This window comes from Aphelocoma coerulescens, chromosome 3 (genome assembly GCF_041296385.1).
Source record: "Aphelocoma coerulescens isolate FSJ_1873_10779 chromosome 3, UR_Acoe_1.0, whole genome shotgun sequence".
NCBI classification, from domain to species: domain Eukaryota; kingdom Metazoa; phylum Chordata; class Aves; order Passeriformes; family Corvidae; genus Aphelocoma; species Aphelocoma coerulescens.
The window spans coordinates 112688352-112714884 of NC_091016.1; the positions used below are offsets into that span (position 1 = coordinate 112688352).

General features: G+C 35.2%; 1 long non-coding RNA gene across 2 annotated transcripts; it reads right to left on the minus strand.

The window, feature by feature from the left end:
* Nucleotides 1–12440: 12440 nt before the first annotated feature.
* LOC138107406 (uncharacterized) lies at nucleotides 12441–23711 on the minus strand. 2 transcript variants are annotated; one of them, XR_011149495.1, is made up of 6 exons: nucleotides 23626–23695; nucleotides 19936–20153; nucleotides 19270–19318; nucleotides 16957–17045; nucleotides 16202–16382; nucleotides 12441–12882 (listed from the first exon to the last, which is right to left on the minus strand). It is a non-coding gene; the product is annotated as an uncharacterized lncRNA (long non-coding RNA). The 2 variants fall into 2 exon arrangements; XR_011149496.1 differs by lacking the exon at nucleotides 19936–20153 and having other exon boundaries at nucleotides 23626–23711.
* Nucleotides 23712–26533: the final 2822 nt, after the last annotated feature.

The following is a 26533-nucleotide window of genomic DNA, read 5'->3' on the forward strand; positions in this document are numbered from 1 at the left end:
TGGCTATGTGACAAAAAAAATTGCTGACAGATAAATTTTTTTTAGAAAATGGATTTTATATTTTACCTTATTTTTCAGATAGAAAGTAAACACAATGAAGATGCTGGAAAGCTTTTTTCCCCTAAGGCAACTTAGAGAATACACTGACATCTCTGAAAAAAATTAACTTGTTAACACATCAATATAAGGATTGTAGCATTATTTTAATGATCAAACACATAACTGCTCTCAGCTGTATATAAATAATAGCAGTGGGATGGCCTACAGGAACCATATTATTTATGAATCCAATGCCTATTATGGGATAAGAATTTGTCTGTTTCAGCACAGAAGGAAGATTTCTTAGGTATAACATCCTTTTGAATTCTCTTATCATTGTCTTCCTGCTTCTTAGAATCTCTTTCACTCCTGCAGTGTATATCTATTAGAAATTCCTAAGATCATTAAAATTATCTCACTATTTTTTATTACTACTATTGGCATTCTAATGAATAAAGAGCCTGTTGTGTAAATTTTTCTGCTAGGCGCTGATACAGTGAGATACCTCAATTTGTGCTGATCTATACTTGAATTGCCTCTGAAGATCAAAATGTACAGTGTGGCTGTGGTAACTCATCACTGGCACACCTTCACCTTAATTACCCTCATCCATCCCTCCAGCCTGAAATAACAATTTCAGATGTATTTTCCAAGGAGTTGTGTCTAACATTTATAGATGTATGTCTTACAAAGAATGAAATTCTGCATAAAACTGATGTTCCAATGATGTTCCTACATCTGTTGTAGATGCAGAAAAATACTTTTCATATTTGAAACTTGAAATGCACTGGCATAATCTTATTTATTTATACATTTATTTGCTTACTTATGTGCATTTACATAAAGCTTCAGTCTGACAATCCATCAGATTTCCTTGCAGCTCTTTTTGAAACTGGCAGTTGTGCAAAGAAAATTTTTTCTTCTTTTGAGAAGCTGCTCAGTTTCAGAGCAGAATAAAGTTGGCTTTCCTAGTTTCTTTCTAAGTTAATTAGAGAGTTGTTAGAGTTCTGGTCTGTTCTGAGAACCTCTAGGAAAAAAAAAAAGCTATAAAACTGTTAGTTATTATTTGTTTCAAATTAATTGATATGGTATTTTCTTGTCTTTAAAATTCAATATTTGTTTTTTATTGTTATACTCTAGGGAATGAAGTATAGCATGGACCAATAGCACTATGATAGAGTCAATTACATGTATTATTTTAAGACTTAGAAGTGCTATAATCAAATTGCAGATATGAAGTTGCAAGAGGGGCCATTACACTGTTGTATCTTCTGCTACATCTATCACAGAGCAGCTTGCTGAAACGAACTGAATACACTCCTCCTTTGCAAGGGTAAAGCTCTCCCATGGTCAAACACACATTTTTCCCAGTACAGTATGTTTAGCAGTAACCAAAAATCCTCTGCAAATAAAAGATATCTTTGTTCCATATTGCTTGTCTTTTTACCAGTATGTTTTACTAAGTGTATAGTCAAGGTTTCAGACTGAACACTAAGAGTAGTAAGGTACAGGTGGATGATACCACAGTGCCTGTGAACTCTGTGATGTATCTTTTGCATGAATACACCACTATCATCTTTAACTTCAGGCGAGTCTGTAGGAAGGTGATAGCAGAACATACATTGTTATTTTGTATGGAGATTTCTGTGATTCATTCCACTCTGGTATGTTCTGCCAAGTCTTTTCTCAATCAGCAGCTGGTCACTATGGAAGCCGCTCAGGTGACACGATATAAAAATTGACCTATCAAAATCTAACCTGTTAGATATTCATGAATAAATAACCTAGTCATACAACTTCAAAGAAAGATGCTGTCCAATCTGTGATTTAATCTGCTGCCAATCTTACAGAAAAATCTTTGCAATGTCACACACTAAAGCAGAAACTTCAAAGAAATGCTGATTGCTGAGAACTGCAAAAGAGGGTTTTTTTCCCTATGCTTTGAGTTTTAGAAATAAAAACCAAGGGTTTTTTTCTTCAGATGCAGTCATGATTTTGGTGTTTAACCACAAAGTTTCTGTATGAATAGTGTATATGGAAAGAAACCAGTGCCCAAGTGTAGGTCATTACATGGGGAAATCTGCTAAATTTCTCTAAGAAAGGGCCAGATAAAAAGAGACAAAGTTATGGCTTTGGCACCAAACTAGTCTGGATTGTTGGAAAGAAGGACAAGGGAACAAACAGCAAAATTTTTTTGGTATTAGGAAGGCTTTAAGCTAGGGCTGTTGCATCCTGGTTTGATCAACTTTAGAGCTTCAAATTTGTTTTGATCAGCTAGAATTGCAGAAATTATGTAGGCAGTGGAGGCACAGTGCTTACCTAGAACTTCTGAGCATGGTCACAGTTTTAAAAAGGTGTGCAGATTTGCTGCAAAGATTTTGCTTGTTTGCTAGTTGCCCACAGGCAAAGTTTTCATATGATTGGTACTACAGGTCACCTTCAGTCACAGTACAGCAGGGGTCAAAAACATTTAACTATCATGTTTATTAGTGGTACAAATAATCTGGGGAATTCAGATAGATTTAAAAGACATTAAATGGCAAATACAATATACACCTGATTCTGTTAGAATACCTCTTTCCACTTTGGAAATTAAATGACAAGCAGTAACCAAATGGTCATTTCTTGGCTTATGGTGACTGTGAAAGAAAACATATTAGAATGAAGCATAGGACATTTCTTGCTGCTTGCAAGATATTCGGAAGAGATGATCTTTTTTGTCAATGGTGAACTCATATAAGATGTAATCAATAGGATTATCTCATAGAATATTTGTAGAGTCTGAAATAAATAAAATGTACAAGAGTTGGATATAAAGTTTCTATTGTGCCTAGGAACAAACATGATTTGAGTTGCTGCTTGGGCAAGATTCAGTGAGAGTGTATAGCAGCAGCAAAAGAACATCGAAACTATTAAAAGACAAGTCTTTATTCAGTGAGAGGTTTGCACAGGCAAGAATTGCCAGGTCAGTCTCTCTTAGACAGTGAGCTTAATCATAAGCTGGTTTTGTCCTACATATAGGAAAGTGCTGAGCATTTTTAGAATGGAGTAAGTAATGTATGTGTAATAAGTATAGGAAAACTTGATATTCAGTTTAGGTGACTGAAAAGATGAGTTTGCACCTATTATTATCAGTTGGAGACCTGAGACTCAAAATAAGTTTATTTGATGCCACATGTGAAATGTCCTATATTTATTAAATGAAGTTCATTGAAATGGTGAAGGAAGATCATCCCTAAGTTACAGTTCAAATTTTACCAGTGATGTCTCTTTTTTTATTTACAGTAAAATCAGAGTCTGCTATTTTTTCCAGGATAAGAGAAGTACCAGTGCCTTTCTATCTCAGGTAATGATCCCATTTGAACACACTAGAAAAAACCAGAATGATTTTCATAGGTAGCTGTGAAAATATCTGAAAATAAGTTCATGATTTTGCTTCTTGTTTCCAGTGCAGAAGAAAAGGTATTTAGGAAGCGAGGAACAAATAAAACAGCTATACACTGAATTACATTTTGTGACTCCAAGCTGAAATACCTGTGACATTAAGCAGACAAAAAAAATTTTTATTATTCCATAATGGCTCTTATGTTAACACTCAGCTTGTTTCTGCAGCATGACTTCAATTTGATATCTTGTTGTAAAACCAAATGACAAATTTTGTTAATGAAAAAAAAAGGCATACAGCTTTATATATCCGAAACTTTTCAAAACATGATTTGAATTTGTGATCTTTTTTCTGACGTTGGAGGACAATACTGAATCTCATTCTGCTGAGCAAATATTTTCAGAGTTTAGTCTCTGCTCTTTGAAAACCTTGCATAAGGGTTTTAGAATTTGGAGCTAAATGTAGACTTATTGGAAATTCTCCTTAGAAAGCTGATATTTATGCTAAAAAGCTGAAGCTCTGCATGACATTCAAAAGGTGCAACAAGGCAGTAAAATTTCAGAAATGAAGAAAAGAGTGAAATTTTTCATCCTTTTAATAACACTGATCAAATCTGCAGAAACCTGTATGAACCAAAGCTGGATATTGCTGAAATAACATAGCAGTTTTTCTTCTTTTATTTTAACAGGTAAACATTAAGACCAGTAATTTAAGCAATAGAATATTTGTTTCTCACTGATTATGACTTTGTATGTTTGGAGGTTATCTATTTACTTTTTTTAATGGACTTTTCTTTGTGTAGATAACAGAATAAGTATTTGAAATTAAAACAGATTTACTCTGAAGACCTTCATGCATTTGCAAAATGAAAATAGCAAGTAGAATGGGCTGTGTATTTGAAGAGTGTAATTGCAGTCAGAGCAGCCTGCATGGCCCTCATTGGTATTCCTGTGTACATCTACATCTCTGATGCACCCTGTGTATATTGTATATATACAGGCTGACTTATGTAGGCTGCCCACTCTGCTCTGAGTGTCTTTAAGGCATCCTTAATCTTTGACCTCAAAGACAGGCAGTTGGTCAAGACAGGATCTTGACTGAATTTTTATTTTATGAAAAAGAGTAAAATACCTCAGCATGGAGCACAGGCCAGTAAATCCCTGGGGCTAGGAGAAGCAGGATCTCCCCAGGGATGTCAGGGCAGGTTCTGGCAGCCAGGACCCATCTCACCATGCCAGCCAGCTCCAGGGCAGCCAGGGAGCAGCTAGAGGCATTCCCAGGAACTTCCCCGAGGTTGGGGACAGACTGAGGCCAGCAGGATGTCAGCCCTGGGGTTGGGCCTGGCTTGCTGGTAGATAATACACTATCATATCATCACAGATATCCAGCAAATATCTTTAGGCAGGAAACAAGCAGAGCCAAGAACTGACAGCCCATCTTGAGTACTCAGTTTCAGAGTGGTATAGACAGAGCCATGGTGCTCACTGATGCTTCTAAAATCTGGCTGTGCCCTCAATGGCATTAGTCATTCAATCTCTTTCTATCAACTTACATTGGTTTGAGGGGAAGTGAATGATTATGTGGGCAAAAAGAAGAGTGAAAAATGGGAATATTTTAAAGCTGCACATAAGAGAATTGGGAATAAAAAAAGCCTCCAAAATTGCAGAACTGAGGCTTGTAGGTTAAAACCAAAACGTCTCATTATGGGGTCTCCCCTCCTAAAGAGTGCATTTCCCATGACTGTCATGTCAGTTGTGCATAGGAAACTCTTAAATATTTTCCAGCTTCACGTTTTCAACCCAGAGAAAATTCTCGGGAGGATGGCCAGGAACTTTTACAAATTCAAAATCTATAAAATCAAAATGCTAGTGTATGTTCCATGGATTCTGGTCAGAATCATCTTAGATAAAAACAAATTTCTGGGCTGACAGTAACTTCCATGGAATTAAAGTACTTTGTAAATTGTTGATTAAATGCAATGAGCAGCAGCATGCTTAAGTACATGAAATATTATTTTCTATAAGATTTTTGATTCTCTTTGAGAGCTTATCAGTGTCAGATAGCAATAATTTAAACTGGAATTAAGTTTATTACTTTTTAATACAAAATTGTGATGATTTTCCATTAGTGTTTAATGGCAGGGGACACAAATCACAGAGTTCAGGGATTCTAAGGCAGACACCCTGGGTTTATTTCTGTCTTCTGAAAGAAAGGAAACTAAAACCATAAGAGTGACTGGGGCTCTATGAAAGGAATACAGAGACTAATTTATGAGTGGGAAAGCTTAGGCTGTATTTCACAGATATGGAATAACTGAAAACAATTAATATTGGAGGACAGCTGTTTCTTCTTCCCCTCAAAAAATAAATGAAGCATATTTACCAGTCAAAGTCAATAGCTGAAATCATCATACATAACTAATTTCATAGCCAAAGACAAAACTTATGCTAATAAAACTGCCTGGCAGAAATTAAACTGCCTATTTCCTCACATAGTTATAATCTTTAGTCATATTACTATTCTTAGCTTGTTTCTTATTACCTTTTACCTTGGATTTATTACTGATTTTCAATCTTAAGTTTTAATTATCATTCTATTCTGAGGAATATTTATATTAATAATAAAAAAAAACATGTCATGGAATAATTTTAAATGACACTTTCAGATTTTCTTTCCATAAACTTTGTATACTTATGTGTGTTGCTTAATATGTGGGGTTTTTTCCAGAACCCTTCTTAAAAAGTGAAATCAGACATTTCCTGTCAGATCTGATTGCTTAGCACTTTCCAGATTTAGTTTGAAAATACGACAAAAGTCTCACCCTTTACTATGCCAAAAGAGTGAAGGAATTGTTAAATCTTGTGATAGAGTTTGAATTATAGTTTCTTTCAATCCTTTGATCCTATTTTTCTTCACTATCAGGTTTTAGTCTGTTTAGTATAATTATGTATCCTTGCTAAACTTACCATGAAATAAAATGTAAATGCATTGTCCAAATATATTCATAAACAGCTCCCCAGCTGCAAAACACTTTTTCAAATAAGATATCACGAAGGGCTGTAACCTTCTGCAACATCTATATTTAATGACATAAATGAAAGAGGATGGCATTAAAAGTTCAAAGCAGCAAAGATGATACATTTCCAATCATGCTGTCATAGTGATCTACAAACAGCAGACTCGTACTCAAAGAAGTGCTGTTTCATTTACTGAAGTTCAAGCATGAACTTCAAGCCTCATCTCAAATAATATCTTATTCTTCTGGTACTTCAAATCCACCAAAGGCCATTAAAGTGCCATGACAAATATATGTGGTATTTTGGTAGATTGATTTCTTAACCACAAGAGAGTTAAATTGTTTTTTATTCATTGTCTCAGTTTGCTGATCTACATTTACAAGACTAGGATGTTAATATTGTTAATCATCTGATATGACTGTATCTGTATCAAAAAGGCTGTGTGTAACAGAATGCCAAATGTAATTTAACTTCTTCAAGTCAAGATTCTAAGTAAAAACTGCCCTCTGTCTTGTCATTAGTTGAGCCTATGGGTTGTTTAAAATAACTTAATCAGATTTCCCTGAAATTTTGAATTGACTTCATCTCACATAGGTATCTCAAGGCATGTTGTATAAGGCCAACACAGGCAGTATGAGATTGCCATGGGTTTAGATTATGTGGAGAAACAGGTACTTTCAAGTTCCCTTAAGATGGTGTTGTAGAATAATTGAATTGATCCCCACAGGTGCTTTGATCTGCCCATTGTTAATTAAAAAAGCCAAAAGTATATAATTTGAATTAGATGTCCAATTTACAGCAGTCTGAAATTAGATGAGATGAAAACCACTTTTAAAAAACAAAAAAAATGATGAGAACATTCTTAAATAATGCTGTGATAATTATAAATGTTTTTGAAAGGAAGTGAGTGCCATACAAACTCTTCAATATGCTTCACTGCCCATTTTTAACCTGCCTTTTGTTGGGCTGAACTTCAACCTGTCTATTTCTTGTCCATAAATTGATCTCTGTACAGCATTTTATTACCTCTGTGCCATAACTGACAAAATAATCACTCTGAATCTTGTATTACTCTCTTAAGTATTGAGTGTGAACACAGTGGAAGGGGTTGAGAGTATAAATTGGCCAGATCATCCTCAGGACTGGGCATAGCATCTGACTTAATAATGAAGACAGTTTCATATAAAATGACATGTATTTTTCACCTAATGGCTTTATTATTTTATGATGTTCCTCAAAATCTATAAAACACATATATAATATATTACAGGCTGAAATAGCACACTTTCCTGAAACACAGAAATTCCATATCAGGCTGTCTGAGCAAAGTGTATCTTGTAGGTAGTCCTTCTCCATTATTCAACACTGCATTAACCTCTGTTTAGTTTTGGCTTTTTGTGTCAATAAAGGTGGAGATTAATAGCATCGTCTTCAGAAGAAAGATCTTCAGAAGAAAGAGTTCTGGAGAACATGAGCAATGAGGAAGACTGAAAGCTTTGTATTTTTATTTTCAGTTTAAAGAGAATTCAAAGGGGAGTATGACCTGTAAAATGGGGGTGGTAGTGGAGATTTAATACTCCTCAAATACACCTTAGAAGTGTTTTAAAGGGTATCCTCAGACCTTTGTGTTCTTGACAGTTTGGACAAGAAGAAACTGACATAAACTGATGTATAGAATAATAATTCACATAGAGATAAAAACTGGTAAGACTAGTGGTAGATGGCCTTAGGCCATCATGGGAACCTCAGAAAATGGTCATCTTAAGGAAAAGTCTAATTGGATGTCTGTTAATAATGCAATATGTAAAGCATATGATACTTAGGCCTAAAGATAGACTAGGTAATATACTACAGGTCTTTCCTCATCCTATGATTCTGTGATTCTATGCAATTTAAGTGTTATAACTTAATATATGCAAGTTATATTTAAATATGCAACATAACATATATTTTAATTTTACATATAACTTAAACATATTTTAATTCCTTTCCATGTTTTGCAGGTCAATTGAAATTATCTCTAGCAAAGAACCTACAGCAAACCTTGCTCTGAAAAAAGACTTTCATCATTACAGACTGAGTTTAGTCAATTTAATAAGTATGAAACAGAGAACACAAAGGTGAAAAGTAATCATATGGATTTGCTCATAGAGTAAGGTGCTGCTCAGTGTAAGAATAATAGAACTAGGCTCAAGAGAGCTTTTCACTGTGTTACCAGCTTTAGAAAGCTTTAATTTGCAGCTAAAGGAACTATTCGTAGGAATCTCTTTTCACGTTTGGTGTTATGTGATTGCAAATATTTTTAAGAATGGTTATGTAATTTTGAGGAAGAGTCAGCAGAACAAACATCTGCTTTGAATGGGACTTCATTCTGAAAGTGTTTGGAAAAAATGCATAAAGATATCTAAGAATTAAGAAATAATATTAAATAGGAAATTGTCCCTTTTCTATTTAATCTCAAATGCAGAAGCAATGCATATCCCTTGACAAAGCCCAAAGGAAATCATTAATGAACACAGAACTGCATGAAGGTCAATGAGAGGGCATATTCTTCCTAGAGAAGTGTAAATAATGTGACATGTCTAAGGGATAGCACTGTTCAGCTGACAGTCAGATTGTTTCCAATGAAGAAATCTGATGAAGCAGTTGCGTTTTTTGTACCACTATTTAGTCTATTTAGATGTGATCTGCTCATAGACTATTGTCAGTACTATTTTGCAGCACTATTTCTTCTTCTTCTGTAAATTTCAGGAAGCGCATACATTGTTTTATCTAATCTGAGTGGCACCTGACTAGATTTCATGGTGCTAGCTTTCTCCTGAATACTACCTATTGTTCTCCAAAGATTCCAAAGGAAAGTATATGCAACACTGTTCATATAATAGCCACGGGCACAGAAAACTCTACAGTACAGATCCTGAGACAGGAGCATTTGAGCATCCATCGAAATTGTACACAGATAAGAGTTGTTCACACAGGATTATTTTCATCACAGAAGGAAAATATTCAGTGCATTTTAACACCTTGCCCTACTAAATGGGTCATCCATCAGGTTCTGTTTGTGCATACACTATAAAATCAGTCTCCCACTTGTTAACGTAAGAGCTCCCAAGACACCTTACAGTGTAAGGACTGATACAATTCTCCACAGAGTTAGGCAGATAAATACCTGAGAGCTGCAGGCATACACAAAGACTAAAGTGAGTAGCTTTTATTGATGAAAGTTCTTCACTCATGACAGCAGCCATACTCACTGCACCTAGCATGAAATCTGTTCTCAGACAATGACCAAAATGAATGCCTAGAGTCAAGAGTAAAATGAAGGCAAGGACACTTCTACCAAGGACTACATTAGCTTTGAATAATGTGCAGCTTAGGAATTTCCTCTTCCAGAAGTGGTTTGCCAGTATTTAATAACCTACAGTGGATTTCTATTCCATTAATTTTTCCAATCTCCCTATGAAATGTTTAAGCTCTTAGCAACCACAGCATCCAGAGATAACAATTTCCACAGCTGCGCATTATATTAGAAACTACCAATACATCTAATGCCACCCAAAACTTCCGCTAAATCAAAAGAAGGGTCAGCATTAAATATGTCTGGAAAACTCAGTCTTACTGTAGTTTGGCTGTTATTCAAACCAGTTTTCCACCATAAATCTTAGAACCAGAGTTATTTCGATGAAATTATAGGCTGTGCTCTGAAATTATGACAGTTTATGAGAACAGTATAGAATGCAAAATAAGCAAATATTTCAAATTAAATTGCTGTCACAAGGAAAACAGCCCATTTAAACTATATATTTTCACTTGTTTCTTGATAGTGTACCCTTGTGCAGCAGCTTCATTGTTCTATAGTGGGCATTTAGGGTGTAGAAACACCTAAGGCTGTGAAAACACCTACAGGAAAATGGTCTGTCACACAGTAATATTTATAGAAACAAGCCATTTTTCAGCCACGTGGAATTTAATATATCAATAGCTTTGTTCTTGTTGTGCACTAACTACAGTTAAGTTGTAACAAGAAGCCTCCTTCACCTGTGACACATGTGACAGGAGACAGCATCAACATCTTGTAGCACCCATAACATATAAATTATAACAAGTAACTGATCTGCTCGCTCTCCAGAAGAGAGAAACCCTTGCCGGACACTTTTAAAATACTTGACGGAAGTCAGTTTGGAAACCTTTGAGGTCAGCTAGCACAGACCTCTACAGAAAAATCAGGATTTCCCATTCTAATATTTTCTCTGATATTCCCTCACACACTCTTAAAAAATATTCTTAGTGCAAGTGAATTTCATATATTAACTGCTTCTTTGGCTTTCTCAGACTATTGCCTGAAGGGCCCTATCCTAATTTTTTTATTCAAGTCACTTTTTAGGTCCCCAAAGATATTAATGGTGCAAGATGAAACATTAAAAGCCTTACTCTTTAAAGTTGTTTCCTAAAATATTACCTAAATATTCCTCTACAGTGTATTCAATTTCCAGATTTTTTTCTGATTTTTTTTCTATTTAATTTATATTTGTCAGAGTTAATCATCTATGTTGATGGTAGAAGAGACCCTACAATAAATAAAGTTATAACAACCCCTGTAACACTCATTCTTTACCTCTGAGGTATTTGCATGCAATCATATCACTCTTTATAGTCTTTCCTTCCAGCAGCAGCATAGTATATTAAATTGTCTTAATCTCTTCTCATATGTCACAGCCTCTAATCCCTCTTGCTGGATTTTTTTCTAGGTTTATAAAAGTTCTTTCCATACTGTGCATATTCACAGAAGATTCAAAGTGCAGTAGCAGCAACAGGCTACAGCTTATTGGGACCTATAAAGGTTCATATGTTCATTCTCATTTAAATTCACTGAAGAATGGCAGTTACATTTTGTTGAAGCAACACACTGGAAAATAAAGTCTTATCTGCCAGCCACAGTGTCCGTGATTCTTTTCTGCTCTTCCTGCACAGAGAGTTCTCTGATAGGGCAGAGGTACAAAATCAGGTAATCATTCTGACTAGCATCCACCCAATGCATTTTTACATAAGATCCATCTAAATCCATTCTTGTGCACAGAGACTTTTGTTTTTCCTGAAAACAGTTATCCTTGCCACTGAAAAACAAAAAGAACACTTGCAAAAGTGATCTTCATATATTTTTTCCCCTTTTTCCAGTTTCTTGACGATACTTAAGAGTCCAAAACTTGATTTTTGGCACCATTATATACCTGACCAAAAATAATGTTAGTAACAAAAAAGACATAATTATCCCTACAAACTCTTCCTTTTGCTTACAGTGTTATTGTGAGGCTGGATGGGGTGGTTTAGAATATGGCAGATACCAAAATCAATATTGCAAATGAAAAGAACTGAGGCAAATAACCCCCAGAGATACTAAGGATATTTCAAGGCAAAAAAGAAATCACCAGCAGCTGTCCTCCATGAAGCAAGGCCCAGGCAATTGCAAGGTTGTTTAACCTGTGTGATCAGCTGACATCACTGCTCAAAATACTACAGCTGCAGGTTAAAGCAAAACTAGAGAGTTCTTTGTCACCCACCAGATATGAAATTTGCCAGCACTAGCTTGCAGCAGTGCTTGGTAATTTCTGATGCATCCATCAGAAGGATGTAGGACAGTACTGAGTCGTAACACTTCCTCTGTAATTGTGGTCTTTTCTATAAACAAGCTAACTTCAGATGCCTCGACAATGTAATTTCAACTTGTCTACAGATTTTCCTGCACAAAGAAATAGAGAGGCTTACAGGGCTGTGTTGATGGCACTTGCTAAAAGTCGTATGTCAACTAAGAAACTTAATCTTACTTTAGCAGTACAGCTAGAAAATTGAGCATTTTAATAGAAAATTTTAACAGTAAATACCAGAATTGGACCATGAGGTGGTTTAAAACCAGTTGGGAATTAAACTCAAAAGAAGCTGCTCCCCTTCCCCATGCCCTCCATCCGGTGAGAGAGGGACAAAGGCAGAGACCATGGCTTGAGATGATAATTTATTGAGAACAAACAGAAATGGAATAAGAAATGCCCAGTAGAAGCAACAATATTAATAACAAAAGAGAAGATGATTTACAGACAAAAAGGGGTTTACCACCTTGACTCAGTTCTGCATGGCTGACAAGACAAAAACCAAGACAGCAGCCATTCCCGCACCTCGCCAGTGCCATGCAGTTATTTCCAAGACAAAGACAACATGGTGAGTGCTCTCTGCAGTTGGCATTCCCTGAGCCTGAGACAACAAAATCAACGAAGAACACCTCCCCAGAAAAACAGATTATCCTCATTGCAAATGCTTTGCTCCTCTGGGCTCAGCTCCTTTCAGCTCCACTCATCTCTGCTTGGTCTAAGCTGTGTTCTTCTGTGAGCTGAGAAGGGATGGGCAGCAGTGGCAGAGGAACAGACTTCAGTGTTGGTCCTGGCAACTTCCCTGAGGAAGAAAGGGAACAAAATTATGCACTTGTGGTGTAGAGTCACATTTTTCTTCCCCTGAGCCCACACCCCCAGCGATGATGTGGACAGTATAGAATAGCAATTAAGCCATGCCCACACAGTTCTAGGCCCTACCCCTTTCTGCAGCCAGGACAGACCATGTCCCTGTAACGCATCTGTTAAGACAAAGTGCGTTTGCTAATGATGTCCAACACATGTATAGTTTCTTATTTAACCCATATTACAGTCCTTCTGTTCAGTTCCTGGTTTTAGTCACCTGAGTTTCCTGAGTGGCATGAAAATATGATTACTTTATAGTAGGAATAAGGATTGTAACTTATCTCCCTTAAAAATTAAAGGTAGGTAGTGCCATTCTTTATGATGCCATTTGTGTTTGATTGTTTTTGGGGAACAAAGAAACCTTTACAGGTGCAACAAGGCAGAAGGCAACTAGTGAAATGAAAGCTTTATTCTGTACAAATAAGTTTCTACTTTTCACGGCTAGCTCATAAACAGAAAACACTGTATGTTATTTTACTTGTAAAAGTCACTAAAAAGTGCTACACTATTCTTTTTACCATCTTACTTCTCACTTCAAAGTTTAACGTCAGTCGTTCAGAAGCAGTGTCCCCCTTGTACTGCTTTTTTTTACCATATTCATTTAACCATGTCTCTGGTTATTTCCGTCAGTCCTGATTGAAATATATTTTCAACTCCATTATTCACCATTTTTAGCAGCTTAATGTCAACAATGCATTCAGTATGAAACTGGTTTTCCTAACACTCTTGTTTGCTTCCTGTGCTACCACATACTTTGATTGATGCCCTGATGGTCTGTCGGGTTCTTTTCCTTTTCCCATTCTTTTCTGTACGTACTGTATATGCTTCCCTGTCATGTTTCAACTCTTAATTAACTCTCTCTCTACTTCTTCCACATTCATCCTTTGTTGCTTGTTCTTAGTGGATTGTTTTACTTTTCTGTCTTTATTGTGAGTTTGTCCACTCTGAATGTATCTATTTGTTCCTTAATATTTCTGGTCATGGGATTTGGGCCATTTGTAATATCTAACATAATGAAGTATATGCACAATTAAATGGAAGTATTGTGAATACCATATCAACTTCAGTGACAGTCCCATATTTACCTCATAATTCTTTATGGATTTGGGCTCACTGCCTCCCATCATACACATTCCCTGTACAGATAAACTTTTGCATTTCTAATTATTTATCTTTTAAAGGCTTTGATGAGAAAGGAATAATCAGATTAATCCTGTCCTTCTCCTATCCTCTCTTGTACAGAGGACGAGGATGGGTTATTTTTAAAAGGGAACTGCTCACTGCCTAAAACTTCTTCCTCAAACTGTGCTACAACTTTTCCTAGCTTAATTTACTGATCAAGAAGTAAAACTTAACAATTATACCAAGAATCAGAAATTGCATAAACTGGAACCATGGAGTTAATTTCTTCTTTGGGAATCAATTATTTTTAGTTATCTATAGCTTGAAAGCAATCTTTCATATAAATTCCTAGAACCCTGGGTTTGAGCAATAGGAAAATTGCATAAGAGAGATGTTCACCTCACACTTTGCTCCAATTATGGAAACAGCTACAGTTCAATGGTATTTTACAGATTTAGTTTCAGCATGGTTTTATCTCAGGAATGCCACTCTGTTCTACAGGTGAGCCTGCTTTGTGCCCATCATCAAAGGCTTTTTGTAAGGAGATAATGGCTAAAACTAGAGAAGTTAATATGCTGCAGTAATAAAGCTGAGAACTCACTACAATGCATGAAGAACTAAATGTCCCTGTCCTGTGGCATCTATTTTAAATGAGTAAATCAAGGAAAACGTCATGCTTTGAAACTCCTGCCATTCTGTTTACACATGGCTGCCATTACAGAGTTCTCTTTCATTACTTGAACTTCATGTTTTCATTCAATATTTCTTTGAAAAAAAATCACTTAACGTCTATCTATTAATAAAATAAACATATACATTATTTTATTTAAGGAATGGGAGGGAAAAGGAAGAGAGAGTGAAAATCTGAGTGGGAATAGTTTTTCTAACCTTCATTAATTTTTATTAGGTTTTTTATTTGCAAAAATGAATGGGAACTATATTTTGTGAAATACTATACAAGCAGGTCCAGTTTCTGTCCTCTGCTCATTTTGCTTAGGGCTAACATTCATTCTGGATGAAATATGACTACAAAGTTATTTTGGGCTAGGTTTTTCCAATTTTTATATCTCTAAAATACTTATTCCAAATAATGGAGCATTTACTGGGGAAAATGATAGGTCTTTAAGATTAACAGGGTTAAAAATTTAGCTTATGACTAAATCCTTTAACAACAGAAGGAGGTCATAGTCAGCTGTGATTGTGAAGTCTATCTGGATTTAGATTTTTTTTATCTAGGCAGATCTTGCATTGCATATAGCAGCAGGTACGCATACAGTTTTTGTAGATCTGAAGTCTATTTATGTGTGAGTTTAAAATAGCTAATACAAAAATGGATGTGGACACATAAGATATTTAAAATAAATGAATAAATATTTAGTACAAATTATTGAAAACAATTATTTAATTAGAAGTGCTTTAAAAACCTTTGTTCCTGTTTTACAGAAATGGCCAAAGAAGGAAATTGCCACAAATGATCCGGATATAAGCATGAATGTTTATGTTTAAGGCAATATTTTAATTCAGCTTAATGAGAAGCCTCAGCAGTGTGCCTGTGGTTCGCCCAGCCAGGAGGAAGCATCTTCTCTCTCCAGGCTGGAAAGTGAAACATGATATGTGTTCCATATTGTTCACTTCAGACACATGCACAGCCAAAGTCGTTACCAGTACAGAAGGAATTGCACAGTAATGCTCTTCAAATTCTTCCTCAGATCTTGGATAAAGGCCAGATGCCCAACTCAATTGAAGTCCTTCACAGAAAGCCTCTGAGATCACCTACTTCTAACATTGTCATTTAGGATGGAAAAAAAGGAAGCATTTCTTACTAGAGAAGGATTTTTTCCAAGGTATGATTTTAAAAAGTGAAAGTGGTCAACATGGGGGAAAAAATAGGTTGTTTTTTTTTTAATATTGCGTTAAGGACTGTTATTGAGCAGGATCTATTTTAAGGGACTATTGATCTTTACAGGCTTGTGTTTATGTGGCAACAGTTGTTTTCTCTTCCAGGATGTGTAAGTAATTTCAGTTAATCCTAATTATCAAGTAATCTTAGATCTCTAAAGGCTTGTACATTTGGTTTGGTTCTTAAAGTCAACACCATTTTTATGATGAGCTAAAATAGATAAAAAGGCACTTACTGCGACATTGAAAGTATTCCTGTTCAGGTAACATCCAGGTAGTTAATCCAGGACTCTAGATAAGCTTTGAATATTGTGATTGGGGTAATTAAGAGCCCTGAAAGACCACATTCTGATATGGTGTATGATCCAAAATTAATCCAGATTGCAGATGTTCAACATATGCAAAAAATTCATGGCCCTGGGAGGATATAAGAAAGATAGGGAAATAAAAATGAAAACTCTGTCAAATTCTTCTAATAAAAATTTTGAATTCTTAGGCACCAGAAAAAAAAAAAAAAACATAAGCAAAAGATTTCTCTGGCTTTCTTAACTATATAGTGTGGTATAGAAACTATTTTTTAAAATATTTTAACAAAGAATTCTATCTTAAAGGAATATACTTTAACTTCTTATTTTTCAACAAAGAGTAACAAACAGCTGGAGAATATACATATGTGTACTCTCCTGTCACTTTTATAAATTGCTTTTCAAATAATTTATAGCTGGTATATGTTGCTACAGAAGTTCTCATTAAATTGCGTTTGGGTCAAACTGTTAAATTAATTTTTATATATATTTTTAGTGAGAATATCCATACTTTTAAAGCTGAAATGTCCTGAGGATAAATATTCATCTGAGGTTTAATGTGTATAGCAATATCCTGACTTTTCCTTAGCATTCAGGAAAGGACTGGAAGATCTACCCAGATATATAATTATTTAAACCCTCTATAATTTGCACATATACAAAAAGCATATGGAATTTATACCTACAATGTTTAAGAAGAATGATGTCCCTTTTTTTTCTGTCTGATAACTAAAATACTGGCTGAATAACTTTATTTGATCCAAAGCTTTTCACTCTAGAAAATCAAAATAGAATTATTGAATATGGTGTCAATAAACAATTTGAGATGCATAGCATATATTTTTATGACTCAGTGAGAATATTTTATAACTACTATAACTCATTTTATTACAAAAATTGATTGGAAAGAGTGTTTTATATCTCTATCAACACTGATATCAATATATATCCTTCAAATTTATATGTATGAGAGCATGTGTGTGTATATATATATATATATATATAAAATTTTCATTTATATAAAGTACTCAAACTCTTGAAACATGTGAGTATATCATTAGTTCAGTTATATTTAGAACAAAAATTATAGGTCTTGGAAAGAAATGTCATGCAGCATAGTACAAAAACCATATTTAAATGTGCTACTTTTACAGATATGAATGTACATAAGGAGATAAGAACACAAATCCTTGATCAGACAAATTTCTAGAGTCTGGAATATGTTTTTGAAAGTGGTCAATCAAGTGGCAGAAGGATAGCATGAGTATTGGTGATACACCCAAAGTACCCAATTTCTGACAAATTGCACTTTAAGTAGAGAATAACATTTTTCCTTTTTTAAATTTAATAACCCTTGAGAACTTTGGCACCATAAATTGGCTTAATCACTTTTTAAAATTCAATTGCACTTTGGGTATCTGTAGCATTTCAACAATGACTTTGACTATAAAAAGTTCATTCATGTAAAAAGGTTTTTTTGTTGTTGTTTATTTGTTGTTATTCGTACCTAAATAGCTAATCTTTATATGGGTTACTAACTGTGGACACAGTAAAGGAACTGGAGACTGATGCTGGCACTTCTGCATATCTTATTTCATAGCTAAGTGCAGGTACAGTGTCATTAAAATCAACTGGAGCTGTAAGTCTCAATATCTTCATAAAGGAATGCATTGATGTCATCCTGCCTCTTCCATGCATTCATAAAGTGAGATAATAATGATTGTTTACTGCACCCCCTGGAAGCCAGGTATGAAGCAGTCATTAACTTTATAGCAAGAAAATAATGAATAGCTTAGTTATAAGGAAAACTACAAGCCATATAAAGAGCCTCAGGAACTAGAATAGAGGGAAGGTGCAGAATCTTTTCACTGAGGTCCACAGGAAAATGGTAGGGAAAAAGCTAAGAGGCATTTTCTCGGCATAGCTATGCCAGAACACAGAGATTGCCTCAGTCACCCCATAGGGTCCCTTTCAATTCCATAGATTTGTTTCATAATGTCTTCTAGTAAGCTCAAGTTGTTCTTTTTCATGCTCTTTAAACATCAGCAGTAAAAAGAGTTTTGATGGTGTACTTTGATATTCCAGAAACCCAGTGAGGTGCCTACAGAAAGGGAAAATAATTTTGTATTAAATTAATAAGGATTATCTATAACATTTTTCACAACTGTGTAATTGAAAACCTGATGTGTGTTCGCTCAGCATGGAATAAAAAAGCTTGGTCCTAAATATCTCAGCACAAGACTAGAATTAGCATCTAGTACAAAATTAAATGGGGGCAAATATAAATTGTTGTTGTTACTTTACTACTATAAAATTGGTCTGTCTTGGCAAGTTCCTGCTGAGTCATATCTTTGAAGGCAAAGATTAATCAGAAAGTGTTTCTCAGTCAGATTGCAAGGGGTAAACATGACGTATGGATATCAGGGAGATGCATAAAGGAAAAATATGTTTGAATGAAGGTAGAGATTAGGAAAACTTCGTAAGTGCTAACCTTGTGCCATTGTAACCAATGTTCCTCTTATTTAAATGGAATAAAGAATGAAATTCCTGGTTAAGGAAAGCAACTCTACACATCCTTTGCCTTAAATCCACACCCAGACACTTTGTTGTTTTACACTCACTTTTTTGGCAGTGTGATTACATAGTCCATATGTGCTCACCTGATTTGAGGCCTTCAGTTATATCTGGTTTAAAAAAATTTGAATTGACCCATGACAGTTTCTTTACCAAGCAAATGAAATCTTTGCTCAATAATCTCACAATTAGTATCTTTAGTAATCATCATAATATTTCAATACATAGAAAAGCAGCAGTCCACAATAAAACAGTTCTCTTCATTAGTATTTCACAGTTCTGTATTTTTAATAGGAAATTTAACACTAAATTAGTAGCTAATGCTCAGTCTACACCTTTTTATAATATGCTGTACCTTTTTTTATATATGCTTAAGTCATAAAAGCAATCAGTTAATATTAGAAATGGAATTGTCCAACTCCCACCTTCACCGAGCTCAGGTAAAAGAGAGCAAGTCTTCTGGGCAAGTTAATTCTGCAGGCATCCAAAGGAGAGAAGGTGACAAAGATTATAAATCAGGCACACTTTATACTATATATTGAGTAATTCAGATATTTTTATACACTAAGGCTAATGAATCCATTATTTTGGCCCCTGAGATTGGCAGTTTTATACAATCACCTAAAAATATTTTATAGATACAGTCCTAATGTCTGTGACCAGAAACTTACATCATTATTGTTAGAGCAAAATGTTTAACTGCTGCTAATTTGGCTAAACTTATATGAAACTTGCAAGCAAAATGTATGTTTTAGTTACAAGTGAAAATGTTCAATTGCCCATGAGCTATGGTCATGCACCTCAAAAAAATAAGTATATTGAAAGTTGAAGAGCAATTGTTACATCAGCATAGTAGTAACAGAGCAAAACCATTTTTTTTTTTCATCTGGAAACAGAAGTTATGTATTGTAAAAGTCATATTAACCTCTAGGCAATTTATTAAACATACATATTTTAATATCTTAATTTCAATGTAGATAACTGGCTATTTAGGAAGAAGATATATGTTGTGGCAGACAAATAAATGTAACAATACAAATAAGGTGGGGGTATGGTGAAACAACAAGTAAATTCAAAGTAAGCTTATTTACCTGATTCTGGAATTATAGATGCTAAGATCAGTTCGCTGATGAGTCCTAAGTACTGCTAGTAGAAAGCCCACACAGCTTCCACTCTTACTCTGATATTAAACAGTTATTGACATCCCAAATGGCACACAAGACAGGATGAAAACTGGCACTTTTTTCTCCTGCCTCCACACTTGTTTAGTCTTGAAATGGATTTCAGGTACAGAGTGGTTTTAAAATCCCTTGAGCCAGAAAGTTCAGGAAAGAAATATTGAGTTTTATTTTAAGCTACAAGGAAAAGATTTAAAATCAAAAAAATAAAACCAAGAAAATTCAGTATGAATTTTCAGCTTGTCTGAAGATTTAAGTTTAAGCATATACAGTTATGGTCCAGCCTTGTGAACTACAGCTGCACTCACAAATCCCCAGTCAATACCAGCTCACATGTCTAATGGAATAATAAAATGACAATGCAGTGAATCTCTTTTTTTTTTTTTTTTTTAATGCACTGGAAAAGTTTTTACTTCCTAGCATGAAGGACAGAACTTACTATCTTATATAAATTTATATAAACTTATATTCCTAAAAATCAATCTCACCTCACATCAAATGTTTTTAAGCTCCTCTTGTTCTCAACCAACCATAATCACTCTGTGTCTCTGACTGTTTTTGTGGGACACTGGGGATTACTTTGGCCCCAATGGCTTAGTGTTTTAACTTGCATAGAGCTGATTCTGGGTGAAACTGTGGTGAAAATGCCTTCTAAAGTAGAAAATGCCTCTTTTCCCTTTTAAAAGTTTTGTAGTCAGTGCAATTGCTGAGATGATTGTGCTGTTGGAGTACTAGGAGGGCTAAAAATTGAGAAAATAAGCATCATTATGGGACTACAAGCATTGAAATCTCCTTGGGGATGGTCAGTACAATAAAATGGGTGCAGTAAAAGCGGCTTTGACTCCTTAGTTATTCTTAGTGCAAAAATACTCATTTTTCTCTTTTCTAAACAGTCAAGTTCATTGGACAGTTTTCTCTTTATTTCTTCTCCTCTTTTCTGCCATTATCAGCTTCATGGAAGTAATGATTACACTGACATTGCAGATGCAAAGAACATACATAACAAATAATCCAAATATCTTATAAACTCTGGTGTAAGTACATGGTATTGCACTTATTTCAGAGGAATAATGCAGGTTACCTAACATAGAATTAGTTCAATCTCTTCCTACAATAATTGTGTAGAAACCAAAACCTCAGTAGGATCAGTGAAAAGACTCTCAGGGTTTATGTACTGAATGCATGATTTTGCTAAAAGCACCTATCAAATTTATGAAATACTACATCAGAGACAGCAGAGAAAAATTAGTTGTTAATGATCATTTTTCATGCTTACTTAAGGCATATGTTTTTTCCTGGTATCCCTTGCTCCAATCTCTCTGCTAGCCTGATTTGCCTGGGCACAAAACAAAATTTTTTTTTTCCTTTCTTTACTTTATGCCAATGTATTTTACATACTTCTTAATGATAAATGTAGCTACATTTTAATAGCATATGAATTGAAGAAGAAAAAAGCCAGACCATTAAGGGCGTGTTAAACTCAGATACAGACGGATGATATAACTAAACCCTGTAACTAAGCACTGAATCTAAGGACAACAAGGAAACCAATTTCTTCTGTATTTACTTTGTGCAAGCTTTGCCCTCATCTGCTGTGAAGAAAATTATTCCATGTAAATACTATCATGCAGGTATATTTGCAAGCAAAAGTTAAGGCTGAAAAGAAATTCTACCATAACATCAAAGTAATGTGGTGTTACAGAAAAAGTAAGTATTATAAGTCTTGAGCACGAACTCTAAAGACTGTAGAATCTTTTTAAACCATAAATTTTAAATTTGTAAAATACTTATTTTAACCCTCATAGTTTAATCACAAAACTGTGGGTTTAACTGCATTTGTACAGTTTAGCATATTAAGATATTAGCCATGAGATTTAAACTTGTAAAAGTAACTAAAATGCTAAGATACTCTTTTTATGTTCTGTCTACTTGACATTTCTTGGGATGCCATGAAAAGATAGAGCTTTTCAGCTAAACCAGATGTGATTAAAATTTCTTTTTTTCATTGGAGAGAAATATGTAAGTGGGTAAAAACCCTGGGTTCCCCCAACCATTATCTTGACAGAACACATCTGTCTCCAGCAGCCTTATTTCAATGTAAGCATATAGACACATTTGTGTACTTATTTTCCTCATCTGTCTAGATTCCGATTGTTAGATTTCTTGTAAATGGAAAGGTTAGGAAGTAAATATTTAGCCTTCTGCATAATATTTTTCCCCTGGTTTCACAGAAATTTGGGAACAATTGCTTCTTTCAAATGTCTCTCATATCCCATTTACCAAAATTAGTCCGCTTAAGCAGCTTTCAGGAAAGATGGTGACCATCAGCAGTGTGAAGAAATGGGGACTATTTAGTCCAACTAAAATTGAGAGGATGTTATCTTTCTCCAAAATGGTCACCAAAATGGTCGCTTTGGGCTTTTCTTCCACAAAGGTTTGGATAAGTGGAACAGTTTTCAAGAAAAAATTTAATTCAATTTCATATCATAATGTTGCTCTTTGATATAAAAACAAAAGACTATTTCAGCATGGCCCAGAACTATTTAAGCAGTACTTACTTCTACAGCTCTATGCTATCCTATCACTAATATAAATAAAACTGTACAATTTTAACAAGCTTCCTTTTGTTTCTAAATCAAATAATAGAACATAAATTAAATATATGTGACAGCACAGATTATGTGGTCTATCTTTTAGTGACTGCTACCACGTAAAGAAGGGGAATCTCTCTCACTACAGTACCTGAAGTATACATCTTACCCAAAATCTTATGCACAATTTGATGCACTGGATTTACCCATTATCAGTATGTTCATCATTGTCAGACTGGAAAAAGGTGAGTGGAATGAAACTTAAATACCTGTAATGATATATTTCCAAAGAATTTCTTAGTATAATTTTTGGCCTGGGCCCGTTACTTCCTAAAAAAATTCTAGGCATGGTTCAGAGGTTAGCAGAAATATGCTGGTTTGCAGACTAAGATAATTTCATAGTGTGGATGTAGTCAATTTCTGCCAGCTGAACTCAGAACTGGAGAAAAACTCTGGCACTGCTCTGATTCATATAAATATAGCTATGAATAAATATTAATAACCCTTTTTTCCTGTACTTTTAAAAACTGAAAAAGAATGTAGTCAAAGTGTATTCTTGGTACAGTGGCACCTTGATTTTAAGGGCAAGTCTTAGCAATGTCTGAAAATGCTGAGAACTGCATTGGTATGAATTGCAAACAATCAGAAATGACCCTTCTTCACAAATATACCTGGTATGGTATAAGATGATGTAAAGTCCATGTCCTTGCTAGGCAAGTTTATTTGAAAGGGGCTTAAGGTACTACTTTTTCCTGAGCAGTGAAAAGGAGAACTCAACAAAAGTTCTCATGAGGTTAAAAAAGCCCAGACCTTACTGACCAGCTTTAGAATATCACAAACTTGGTAAAATTTAAAGCAAACATTCAATTGAGATAAAACATTTCACAAAGCATTGACTTAGCAAACTCTAACCCATCCAAACTTAAATTACCCATTATAAGGGTAGGAAATTATAAATAGAAAAAGAGAGAAAGAGAGGAAAAGAGAGAGAAAAGCAAGATATAGCTATCACCTTGGATCCAGTATAGTGTCTGTTGCCATAAAATCCAAGGACAATAGGGATGTGACCACGTGAGTGTCTGTGCAGTGGTTTTTATCTGCTATGGGCTCCTGTGGGATGTGGAGCAGTGCACATCCCCCAGCACGGAACTTGCCCTACCCACTCCCACATACACACACTTTGGTTGTTTTGAGCCAGTAATCATTTCTTCCAGTCTCTCCCAGAAGATAAGAGGGAAAATTTCTCAAAACAGACTTTCATTTATTACCCCATTACATGCTTTTTGTATCTTTTTAACAGGGGCTCTTGGGACCATTATTTTGTGGTACTGCACTGAGAAATGTAATATCTTTTCCAGTTTTCACAACACCTTGAGATTTCTAAAATTCTGAACCCATCCTCTTCATTCATGTCAAGTAACATATTTTTGTTATTATAAGTAAGCAGTACTTAATATTGCCCATGTGGGAATATGTTTGGGGATTTTTTTGTTGGGTTTTTTTTTTTCCTAATCCCCAAATAGTTTGTTATCAGTTGTACAGCAGCATGACAATGTTTTTTCCACTGGGAAAAACCAGCATTTACAGTGCTTGCTAGACAGACCTTTGTTTTGTACCTCGTAGTATTTTATTTTTGTAAAGATGTCATGTCCAGTACATAGCCAAACCCACAAATCTGGTCTGACCCTGCACCAAGGTTAGTCAGATGCTCTGAGATAAAGAGGACTGGAAATCACTGAAACCCTGTGATAGAACATGGCAAAGACAGGGTTGCTGTCTCTATCTTGAGTCTGAGGCGTGGAGCAAAGGACATGTCAGGCTCTGTCAAAACAAAGATAAATAGATGGGTAAGAAAGGTAAAGTGTAACAGCCAAAACTCTTGATGTGCAAATCAACATCTTTGGCTACTTAAAATTGCTGTTTGCAGGGAGTGGGGAGGGATTGTTTTCAGTTGTGCTACCTGCAGTACACAGAGACACCCTCGGAATGACTCTGTGGGACACTGCTGATCCCTTAGGCTGGTCGTAAAATGTGAACATTGGTTTCAGTCACTGTGCTTTCACACAGGCAAGCTGCCCAACACAAGGGGCAGAGGATGGATGGCTGGCTCCACTATTTATGGTTTCCCTGACTACAAATAAAAATCACAGTAAAATTCTTACACAGAAACCCTTTTACTGCACCCAATTCTTCTGTAAGTGGAAGATTTTTCAACTTTTTTGAAATGGGGAAGGTTAGAAATGGGCACATAACAAAGTTTTTTTTTTCTTCCCAATCTTTAATCATAACAATGGACAGATTACTGATCTTTAACCTTGAGTGTGTTAGTTTTCTAATGCTCACCTGTTTTTTTTTCCTGTTCCCATGTCCTATTAAACAGTTACTTTATAATGATTTCAGAAGAAAAGAAAGTAATGACTTTGAAAGGCACCCTTCAAAATGGTTTCATTCCCACTGAATTCAGAAAGCGTTTTTGTCCCAGAAGATCTGAACAGTGCTGTAGGCTGACACAATTTGTTTTAAAGTTACTGATTATCCAAAACAGTTCCTTGACAAGAAGGAAGGGATTTACCCTCCTGTCTCTCTTTGTGCTGTGCCCACAATAGAACCCTTCTCTCTTCACCTTTGATCCAACCTTTTGGGAGATTTTTTTTTTTTTTTGCTTCTTTTCTGCTGTGTGATTTATCTGACACCTCCCTCTGTGCTCTCCTCACACCACATACAAATCCAATACTGACAAGCCAGCACAGTTTAAATTATTCACGCTTCAGTGTACGTGAGCTGCAGCGCAACAATCAGCCGAGCAATCATTCCTTTCATTGCTCTATTCTGAACTTATTGACAAAAAATTGCAAGAGGAAACCTAGAATCCTGTGTTGCTAATGAAAGCCTGAGTCTGAGCAAAAAATTTCCATATAAGCAAACAAAGAAAAAAACCTTAGCAAGAATTATAATAAATGTATGAATTATATTATATACATTAATAAACAAAAACATAATATTAAAAGACTGTGTAACAATTATTCAGAGCTATTTTGCCTATCAGATATGATAGCATAATTACAAGAAAATCAAAATCTCTGTTGTTTTTTAACAAGTTCCAAGATTGTCATAGCAAGATCATTTAATTGACTTCTGGTATACCTGTCAGTAGTGAACTCAAACTAGTAGGGACTGTAAAGGAGGTCAGGAAACAATTGTATCACTTGTGTTGTTTCTTAGAAGAAACAGAAATTTCCCCTTTCCCCCTTCGTCTTCCCCAGTTTTATAATTGCTTTTTTTTCCCCCTAGAAAGCCACTGGCAAGGAAAACTCTGTTAATGGCTTCAGGGCTACAGCTTGAAGTTAAAGGTAATGCAGATATTCATAAACAGTTATATGGGACTAATTCCTCCAGAAATTTCAAAAGCTGAAGTTTAGTCCTTTTACAAGAAATGTACAGTTTTAGTAGCTTCTCTCTGTGTTTCAGGATTACAAGGAAGTGGCAGCTGCTGATTGTCCTACCTTCAAAGAGTAAAATCACACACTGAGCACCTGGTAGGGCTGTTCAATTTTCTCTCTTACAGAGTGTTCAGCCCAGACAGACAGCACAGGACTGCTAACAATTCCTTCTCCCCTTTCTAAGCCTACATTAGATCCCTGTCAGGTCTTCTTGACAGCCTTTTAGAAGTAGAAGCAATCAAACTCACACAAATGCATATAAAGTATTTTAAAGTAACAAGTCATTCAAAAATTATCATACAACATTTTCAGAAAATAAAGGTTCAGTTGGTGTGAAATGATGCTGCTTTCAAGAACTTTCATTCACTGTTGAGTTATTTCAAGAATCAGGAGGGAAGGATGGGTGACAGGGAGGTTATTTTCAAGCAGTTTGACTTGCTGTCTTTAAGAAAACAAAGATATTGACTAAATGACTGTCTT